This window comes from Eleutherodactylus coqui, chromosome 1 (assembly GCF_035609145.1).
Source record: "Eleutherodactylus coqui strain aEleCoq1 chromosome 1, aEleCoq1.hap1, whole genome shotgun sequence".
NCBI classification, from domain to species: Eukaryota; Metazoa; Chordata; class Amphibia; order Anura; family Eleutherodactylidae; genus Eleutherodactylus; species Eleutherodactylus coqui.
In genome coordinates this window covers 148,370,318-148,381,019 of record NC_089837.1, presented here as the reverse complement: position 1 = coordinate 148,381,019, position 10,702 = coordinate 148,370,318, and positions in this window count along the sequence as shown.

Below are 10,702 nucleotides of genomic sequence, written 5' to 3'. Positions count from 1 at the left end.
CAGCAGCCAGCATCACCAGGACTACATACCCTCTACACACCAGCCGGACCCAGCATTGCCCTGCACAGAGGAGCTAGCACAGCAGGATCCAGCAATGGAAGGCTCTGACAAGGTTGGCATGTCCCTAGCAGAGGAGTGTGCCCTGCCAGAGCCCAGAAGTGCTGCCCTTCATCCTCCCTGGGCTCCTCTTCCTCTCCTCCCCAGGATCAGACATTCAAGCAGGCTGCCTAGATGATGTAAAAGAAAATGCGATTGATCAGATGAAGCCACCTTCTTCCATTGCTCCATGGTTCATTGCTCATTCTCACATTATCATTGTAGGTCCTTTTGGGGGTGGGCAAGCGTCAACATGGTCACTGACTGGTCTACAAGCTGCAAAAAATACACTGGAGCTTACTTAACCTCTTAGTGACCAAGCCTGTTCGCGCCTTAATGATCAGACCAAATTTTGGAAATCTGACATGTGTCACTTTGACATAGGATAACTCCGTAAAGGTTTTGCTTATCCAAGTGATTCTGACATTGTTTTTTCGCCACATGTTGTACTTCATTTAGGGTGCCTATCCACTTGCGATTTTTTTTCCTGTGATGTTTTGCGTTTTTTCTCAAGAGCAATTAGTATAGAATGTGTTCTTGTCCATCTGGGGTTTTTTTTCCGTTTCGTGGGTTTTTTTCACATAGGAACTGTCAGTTGCTTATGTCTCCTTATTTTTCTCTTAATGCACCCATGATTGTCAATGGAGGGCTGCAAAAAACGCGCGAAAACGCTGCGTTTTTCACGCGCGAAAATTGGCAACGCAAGTGGGTAGGCGCCCTTAGGTGGTGAAAATAGTCTGATATAATTTGTGTATATTTATTGAAAGCGCCAAAATTGGGAACATTTTGAAAAAAATTTCATTTTTTCACATTTTCAACTGCGATATCACAAATATGTGCAAACAAACTGTACAAATTTTTGCTAAGATATACATTTCCATCTGTTTACTTTATTCTGGGTGCACATTAGAAAAAGTTCAGTTTTTTTTTAACCATTTAAGAGACGTGCAAATTATACATTGATTTTCAGCATTTTGAGGAACACTTTTTTCGGCACCAAGCCAAGATTACAAATGCTCATAGGTGTCAGAATGATAGATACCCCCCCACAAATGACCCTATTTTAAAAACTACACCCCTTAATGTATTCACTGAGGGGAGTCGTGAGTATTTTTACCTCACAGATTTTTTTCAGGAATTCATGCAATTTTGAGGAGAAAAAATAAAGTTTCATGTTTTTGCAAATATGCCATTTAAAAGATGGGATTTTTTTTCTATAATGCACATGAAAATGCGTATTTGCACCCAAAATGGATACCCCTATTTGTCCTGTGTTCAGAAACATACCTATTGTAGCCCTAATATTCTGTCCATATGCACAACGGGGCCCAAACCGAAAAGAGCAGACGGTGACTTTCAGAACAGTCATTTTGCTTGAAGGCGATTTCAGCCCCATTGCTCAATTGTAGAGCCCTTGATGGACCAAAGCGATAAAGAACCCCCACAAATGACCCCATTTTGAAAACTAGATGCCTTAACAAATTCATCTAGGGGTGTACTGTGTATTTTGACCCCACGGTTTTTGAATGAATCTAAGCAAAGCAGAAGGAAAAAATTACAATTTTCATTTTTTTGGCAATCATGTCACTTTTAAACCCGTTTTTTTTTGGACAGCACACATATAAATGAAGACTTTCACCCCAAAATAGATACCCCTGTTTGTCCCGTGTTCAGAAACATACCCATTGTTGCCCTAAAATTATGTCCGTATTCACAACGGGGCCCAAAACGAAAGGAGCAGCTGGTAGCTTTCAGAACAGACATTATGCGTGAAGGCGTTTTAGGCCCCATTGCCCACTTGTAGAACCCTTGAGCGGCCAAAATGACAGAGGACCCCCACAAATGACCTCATTTTGAAAACTAGACCACTTAACGCATACACTTAGGGGTGTACTGTATATTTTAACCCCACAGTTTTTGAATGAATCTGAGCAAAGCAGATGGAAAAAGTTACGATTTTCATTTTTTTGGCAGTTGTGTCATTTTAAAAACATTTTTTTTTTGTATAGCGTACATAAGAATGAAAAAGTTCACCCCAAAATGGATACTCCCGTTTGTCCCCTTTTCAGAGACATACCCATTGTGGCCTTAATATTATGTCTGTATGCACAACGGGACTCAAAAAGAAAGGTGCATCAAACTTCAACTGTGTCTTAAATTTTACGTAATCGCCATTATCTATTGGATAACGGCGATCACGTGACCGGAAACCACTCACTGCGGCCCTCGGTCACTGCTCCAGGCTCTTGGCTACATTAGTAGCCAGGAGCAAGGAGACTTTGAATTTCCAGGACCCTCACCAGCTTCTGCGCTTGCGTCCGCCATTTTACTAATGGGCACATGCGCCAAAGTTGGGGAAAGGTCCGTGGATAAAGATCCCGTTGGGGGACATTGCCGGAGGCCTTAGGTAAGTAATTTCGCCTCCCCTCACGAATCTGATCTGTGATTGGAGGTGAAATTTTCACTTTTTTTACTTTTACGTGATCGCTGTTTTCAATTGGAAAACGGCGATCATGTGACCAGGAACTGCGTTTTGCGGGCCCCGGTGAAATCTCCAGGCTCTTGGCTACATTTGGTAGCCAGGAGCAGGGAGATTTTAAATTACCCTGGCAATCTGCGCCTTTTGCACATGCGTCCGCCATCTTGGCAGCAGGCGCGTGCGCAGAAGCCGTGGTGAAGTCCACGGATAAATGCGGTGCCTTAGGTACGTTATTTCATCTCCCCTCACGGATATGATCCGTGAGGGGAGATGAAACTTAAAGGGGTTGTCTCGCGAAATCAAGTGGTGTTATACACTTCTGTATGGCCATATTAATGCACTTTGTAATGTACATTGTGCATTAAATATGAGCCATACAGAAGTTATTCACTTACCTGCTCCGTTGCTAGCGTCCCCGTCTCCATGGTTCCGTCTAATTTCGGTGTCTTCTTGCTTTTTTAGACGCGCTTGCGCAGATGGGTCTTCTCCCTTCGGCTCCGCTCGGCAGCATCGGCGTTTTGGCTCCGCCCCCTTGTACGTGTCATCGCGTAGCTCCGGATGGCTGGAACCGCGTAGCTCCAGGAGGCTGGAACCGGCACACGTCATGGGGCGGAGCTACGCGATGACGCGTACAAGGGGGCGGAGCCAAAACGCCGATGCTGCCGAGCGGAGCCGAAGGGAAAAGACCCATCTGTGCAAGCGCGTCTAAAAAAGCAAGAAGACACCGAAATTAGACGGAACCATGGCGACGGGGACGCTAGCAACGGAGCAGATAAGTGAATAACTTCTGTATGGCTCATATTTAATGCACGATGTATATTACAAAGTGCATTAATATGGCCATACAGAAGTGTATAACCCCACTTGATTTCGCGAGACAACCCCTTTAAACCTTTTTTTCTTATTTTTAAACTTTTTAAAAACTTTTTTTTACTTTACATGATCGCTGCTATCTATTGGACCGGGAACCGCATACAGCGGCTCCAGGTGACATCCCTCTGCTCTCGGCTACACATGGGAGCCGGGAGCAGAAAAATTTCTAAATTTTCCGGGCCGCGCGCGCCCGACGTATGACGTTGGGCGCGCATGCGCAGAAGGCGCCGACGGGACCTGGAGGCTGGGACACCGCCGGTCATCAGGGCGAAGGCAGTTGAATACTTTCAGCTGCCCCGATGGATCCGATCCACCGGGGCAGCTGAATCTTTCACTTTTTTTAACTTTTTACTAACTTTTATATGATCGCCAGCATTCGGTAAATGCCGGCGATCATGTGACCGGGTGAGGGGACCCGCGGCCCGGAATGGCAGCTCCAGGTTGCCGGCTACCTCCGGGAGCCAGCAGCATGGAGCTGCCACGTCCTCAGCTTGCAGGGCCTTAATCCCTGCAGGAAACGTATTTCTACGTCCCCAGGGAATAAGACCCAGCAAGTGAGGACGTAAAAAGACTATGGGCCGGTCGTTAAGGGGTTAAACAGTGCAAACTTAGAATAAATAGACAGTCTTAAAATGTGCCAGATTTATCACTGAATTTTAACACTGTGTTTTGACCAGCTATTAATTGGCTTAATTTATGTAAAAAAAGTCTGCCAAAATTATGGTGCAAATTGTAGCGATTTTATGCAATTTTGGATCACTTTAGGCCACGCCCCTTTACAGGTAAGTTTTGAAAACTGTCCGAAAGTGTCTAAAAACACATGTTAGATGTGGCGCAATAATGTAAGACAGGTTTCTGGCAAAATTTGCAACAGCAACCTGTTGTATGTTGAATACTAAATAAACCATAGTGTGTTCCAACATGTTTCTATTATATTAGACTGCGTAAACTTTTTGAGTATTACTTTAGTGGAATCAGATGAAATTGACTAGCCATCACTCACCACATGCATCAATGAGCCTTGGGTGCCCCAAACCTGTCATCGGGCCACTGATATCCCTCTGGTGATAACAGCTCATTGCTGGGGGTAAGTGATGATAGGCTTTCTCTTAGGTAACCTTCACACAGGCGTGCATGATATTGGGCCGAGATATTCACAAAATAGCTACTGAAGAGCTCATACCTGTCCATAGGGACAATATTGGATACATCCATTACATATATTGGATGTATATATGTCTTTATTTTTGACCTCTTTTTGTCTTCCGCACCTCTTATTCTTTCTCTGTCTGCCCTCTGTTCCATGTTGCTGGTGGTCCTTACTTTGCGTTGTCTTCATTCCTGTTTCTGGCCTTATTCACATGAGCGTTTTCACGCAGCTAATTTAGCCGTGATAATAAATCGCGACTATCTGAGGTATTGTATTTCAATGCATTAATTCAGATAACTGAATCTCAGCAGCGGAAAATCATAGCGCTGCAAAAGATAAAACATCGGCAACCGAATTTTTACGCTGCCGGAAATGATAGGTCTTGTCCTATCTTTCGGCTAATATGCGCTGGCGGCTCCCATAGACTCCTATGGGAGCTAAACAGAAAGGTAGAGGGAGGTGGAGGTAGTTTGTCAGCAGCCAACACTGCTAAAACATAGGTGCCTCTATGTAGGCATTAGAAGTAATTCCGAAGATTTATGCCGACCGAGGGAATTTGGTACTGCGGCGCATATACTCCGCACATTGCCATGTGAATGGACGAGAAGACGGCAATTTTAGCTGCTACTCGATCGTGGCTTTTTCCAGCCAATGCGTTTTTCGCGCGCAATGTGGTCAGTGCACAAACTCGTCATCCATGTGCAAGAGACCTCTGAGTGGCGTTTTCCTGCAGCATGCCATAATTGGTGTCTGGATGGTTAGGTAATCATTCGTCTGTGGCAGGCAGCAGATAAAGATAAGCACTTGGATGGCAGGACCAGACCGCCTTTTGTCAGCCTTATGTTACCAATCAGGAGAGCAAATGAGAGATGAAAAAATGCTTCTGCAGCGCCATCTATTGGACGGTACTTAACTATAAATCAATGTCCGGCCTTCTAAAAGGCCTTAGAATAAAACTAATGCTATAAGCCAAACAAGAGTCTTCTCTGAGAATGGCCACAGATCTCTTGAGGGACTGTATATATGCCGCCTGACTAATGCCATGTGTTTGTAAACCGCTCTAGTGGAGGGGTGGTTACCAGGAACATGTGAGATGTTGCGGTTGAACCCAATCAGGAAACACTGCTGTATAAGGGCTTGTTCACATGTGGGAAATTTGCGCAGCTAAGTTAGCCAAACAAAAAAATTGCGACCATTGGAACCAATGGTTTCATATGGAGACATTCAGACGAAGGAATTTTAGGCGCGCAGAAAAAAAAAATCCTATTTAAGTTTCCTGTTGGTAACCCAAAGGTCTTCTCATAAGGCTTCGTTCACATGAGCCTAGTTTTAGTGCAGTATAGGCACGTGAAAAGCTCATGTCTAATAGAACCAATGGTTTCCTATAGAAACGTTCAGATGAAGGAATTCTAGACGCGCAAAAAACTTGCACCAATAGAACATGTGTGTGCAAAACTTGCATCCATCGTCCGTGCTGTGAGAAAACATAGGACCTGACCCATCCTTTGGTGCGTGCTGCGGAGGAGTTTCCATAGACTCCTATGGAAGCTCGATAACACGCACCACGCACCTCCCATCGTGTAAGCGGGCAATTTCACTGCTAATTAAGCTTGAGACTAAATAGCTGGAAATCACCTGTTCACGCTATTCCTAGTGCAGTATAGCCGCGATCTTTTCACACGCCTATACTGCGCTAAAACCGCAATCATGTGAACGAGGCCTCATAGAGTATAATCCTACACTATAGGAAATGACAATCTGTTAGACAGAGGGTATGGTTTAAAATTTGGTAATTACAATAGATGGAATGATTACGGCCATGGGCGCGCATTCACTCCCTGGTTAATGAGTGATGAGTGGGCAGACGTCAAAAACTAACCAGATATAACCAGAGGTGCTCAATGATTGGCAGGGGACAGGATAGCAGGCTGTGCACTTCCCCTAAGGACTGTGAGCATGTGCGTGCAGCCGAGAGGGACATGGGGACAGCAGCTGGACGCCTGTTGTGGACCTGGGGAGAGCGCGTCTGCGGCCACCAGCGGAGGGAGATCAGGAAAAATAAGAAACAGAGGAATGAAGGAAAGAAAGAAAAAATGCTTCTGATTCTCTACAGTGTTTGTCCATTTTGGATGATCTCTACTCCTTTAAGACAACATAAACTGATGAAAGGGTGTCTGACTGCCAGAACCGCCAGTCATCAGTTATATAATCTGCGGGAGAACTTGGGAGTGAGTATTTACTTCTATGCAGCAACATCAGGAGAAATGATGTATTACATAGTGTCCACTGGAATCTTCTAGTTATCTTCTAGTATCATGTATGGACATGCTGGATCCTCCAGAATGGGAAGCACTCTGTAGTTGCTCTATGTTCCGGTTAATTATTTTAATTGTTTGAGTATAAAAAAAGTTTATTTCAAAAGCCAGACATGCTATAAAATAGCAAAAGAATCGATACTTACTAGAGATGAGCGAACGTACTCGTCCGAGCTTGATGCTCGTTCGAGTATTAGGGTGTTCGAGATGCTCGTTACTCGCGACGAACACCACGCGATGTTCGAGTTACTTTCATCTCTGAAACATTAGCGCGCTTTTCTGGCCAATAGAAAGACAGGGAAGGCATTACAACTTCCTCCTGTGATGTTCCAGCCCTATCCCACCCCCCTGCAGTGAGTGGCTGGGGAGATCAGGTGTCACCTGAGTATTTAAATCTGCCCCACCCGTGGCTCGCCACAGATGCATTCTGACAGAGATCAGGGACAGTGCTGCTGATGCTGCTGCTGCTATAGGGAGAGCGTTAGGAGTTATTTTAGGCTTGAAGAACCCCAACGGTCCTTCTTAGGGCCACATCTGACCGTGTGCAGTACTGTTGAGGCTGCTGTGAGCAGTGTTGCACAATTTATTTTTTTTTGTATATCGGGCGTGCAGAGCATTGCGTCCTCAGTCTGCAGTCATTGTACAGAGTATAGGGCCAGTACTGGTGAGGCAGGGACAGTGGGAAAGGTGAAAGAGATATACTGTCTATATAGGCAGTGGGCTTTTTCAAACAAATTTGGGAAAAATACTATCTTTGGGCTGCCTGTGACCGTCTTGAGTGTACTGCGTCTCTGCTGGGGGTAGTAGTCCTAATTATTACGCAGCTAAGTGTTACAGCAGGCTTGCGCAAAATTGTTTCCTGGCTCTGCGTTGCCCATTACATGATCGCCGTCATCCCGTCCAGAAGGAAACAGTCTGCTGTAATTTTACATAGTATAGGGCCAGTACTGGTGAGGCAGGGACAGTGGGAAAGGTGAAAGAGATATACTGTCTATATAGGCAGTGGGCTTTTTCAAACAAATTTGGGAAAAATACTGTCTTTGGGCTGCCTGTGACCGTCTTGAGTGTACTGCGTCTCTGCTGGGGGTAGTAGTCCTAATTAATACGCAGCTAAGTGTTACAGCAGGCTTGCGCAAAATTGTTTCCTGGCTCTGCGTTGCCCGTTACATCACCGCCATCATCCCGTCCAGAGGGAAACAGTATACATATATACGCTGCCTACAGTATCTGTCTGCTGTCTCAGCTCAGCCTTTAAAAAAATAGAAGCAAAATACTTAATGCCTACTAGTGGCCTTTGGACACTTGACTACTTCTGCGCTGTGAATTCCACTAGCTCAGTCATACGCACCTACGTCTCACTACAGGCTTGCGCAAAATTCTTTCCTGGCTCTGCTGTGCGTTCCGTAAGCGAAGTCAGCCTCCAACCACAGGCCAATAAGCGGCACATTTAATTACAGCGTTCTGTTTCTGCACTACTGGTAATACACCATGCTGAGGGGTAGGCCTAGAGGACGTGGACGCGGGCGAGGACACGGAGGCCCAAGTCAGGGTGTGGGCACAGGCCGAGCTCCTGATCCAGGTGTATCGCAACCGACTGCTGCGGGATTAGGAGAGAGGCACGTTTCTGGCGTCCCCAGATTAATCTCACAATTAATGGGTCCACGCGGTAGACCTTTATTAGAAAATGAGCAGTGTGAGCAGGTCCTGTCGTGGATGGCAGAAAGTGCATCCAGCAATCTATCGACCACCCAGAGTTCTACGCCGTCCACTGCTGCAACTCTGAATCCTCTGGCTGCTGCTCCTCCTTCCTCCCAGCCTCCTCACTCCATTACAATGTCACATTCTGAGGAGCAGGCAGACTCCCAGGAACTGTTCTCGGGCCCCTGCCCAGAATGGGCAGCAATGGTTCCTCTCCCACCGGAGGAGTTTGTCATGACCGATGCCCAACCTTTGGAAAGTTCCTGGGGTCCGGGGGATGAGGCTGGGGACTTCCGATAACTGTCTCAAGAGCTTTCAGTGGGTGAGGAGGACGACGACGATGAGACACAGTTGTCTATCACTCAGGTAGTAGTAATTGCAGTAAGTCCGAGGGAGGAGCGCACAGAGGATTCGGAGGAAGAGCAGCAGGACGATGAGGTGACTGACCCCACCTGGTTTGCTAAGCCTACTGAGGACAGGTCTTCAGAGGGGGAGGCAAGTGCAGCAGCAGGGCAGGTTGGAAGAGGCAGTGCGGTGGCCAGGGGTAGAGGCAAGGCCAGACCAAATAATCCACCAACTGTTTCCCAAAGCGCCGCTTCGCGCCATGCCACCCTCCAGAGGCTGAGGTGCTCAAAGGTGTGGCAGTTTTTCACTGAGAGTGCAGACGACCGACGAACAGTGGTGTGCAAGGTTTGTCGCGCCAAGATCAGCCGTGGAGCCACCACCACCAGCCTCACCACCACCAGCATGCGCAGACATATGATGGCCAAGCACCCCACAAGTTGGGACGAAGGCCGTTCACCGCCTCCGGTTTGCACCGCTGCCTCTCCCCCTGTGCCCCAACCTGCCACTGAGATCCAACCCCCCTCTCAGGACACAGGCACTACCGTCTCCCGGCCTGCACCCACACCCTCACCTCTGCTGTCCTCGGCCCCATCCAGCAATGTCTCTCAGCGCACCGTCTAGCCGTCGCTAGCGCAAGTGTTTCAGCGCAAGCGCAAGTACGCAGCCACGCACCCGCACGCTCAAGCGTTAAACGTGCACATAGCCAAATTGATCAGCCTGGAGATGCTGCCGTATAGGCTTGTGAAAACGGAGGCTTTCAAAAACATGATTGCGGCGGCGGCCCCGCGCTACTCGGTTCCCAGTCGCCACTACTTTTCCCGATGTGCCGTCCCAGCCCTGCACGACCACATCTCCCGCAACATTGTACGCGCCCTCACCAACGCGGTTACTGCCAAGGTCCACTTAACAACGGACACGTGGACAAGCACAGGCGGGCAGGGCCACTATATCTCCCTGACGGCACATTGGGTGAATTTAGTGGAGGCTGGGACCGAGTCAGAGCCTGGGACCGCTCACGTCCTACCCACCCCCAGAATTGCGGGCCCCAGCTCGGTGGTGGTATCTGCGGCGGTGTATGCTTCCTCCACTAAACCACCCTCCTCCTCCTCTTCCTCCTACGCAACCTCTGTCTCGCAATCAAGATGTGTCAGCAGCAGCACGTCGCCAGCAGTCGGTGTCGCGCAGCGTGGCAGCACAGCGGTGGCCAAGCGGCAGCAGGCCCTGCTGAAACTACTCAGCTTAGGAGAGAAGAGGCACACGGCCCACGAACTGCTGCAGGGTCTGACAGAGCAGACCGACCGCTGGCTTTTGCCGCTGAGCCTCCAACCGGGCATGGTCGTGTGTGACAACGGCCGTAACCTGGTGGCGGCTCTGCAGCTCGGCAGCCTCACGCACGTGCCATGCCTGGCCCACGTCTTTAATTTGGTGGTTCAGCGCTTTCTGAAAAGCTACCCACGCTTGTCAGACCTGCTCAGAAAGGTGCGCCGGCTCAGCGCACATTTCCGCAAGTCCAAGACAGACGCTGCCACCCTGCGCACCCTGCAACATCGGTTTAATCTGCCAGTGCACCGACTGCTGTGCGACGTGCCCACACAGTGGAACTCTACGCTCCACATGTTGGCCAGGCTGTATGAGCAGCGTAGAGCTATAGTGGAATACCAACTCCAACATGGGCGGCGTAGTGGGAGTCAGCCTCCTCAATTCTTTACAGAAGAGTGGGCCTGGTTGGCAGACATCTGCCAGGTC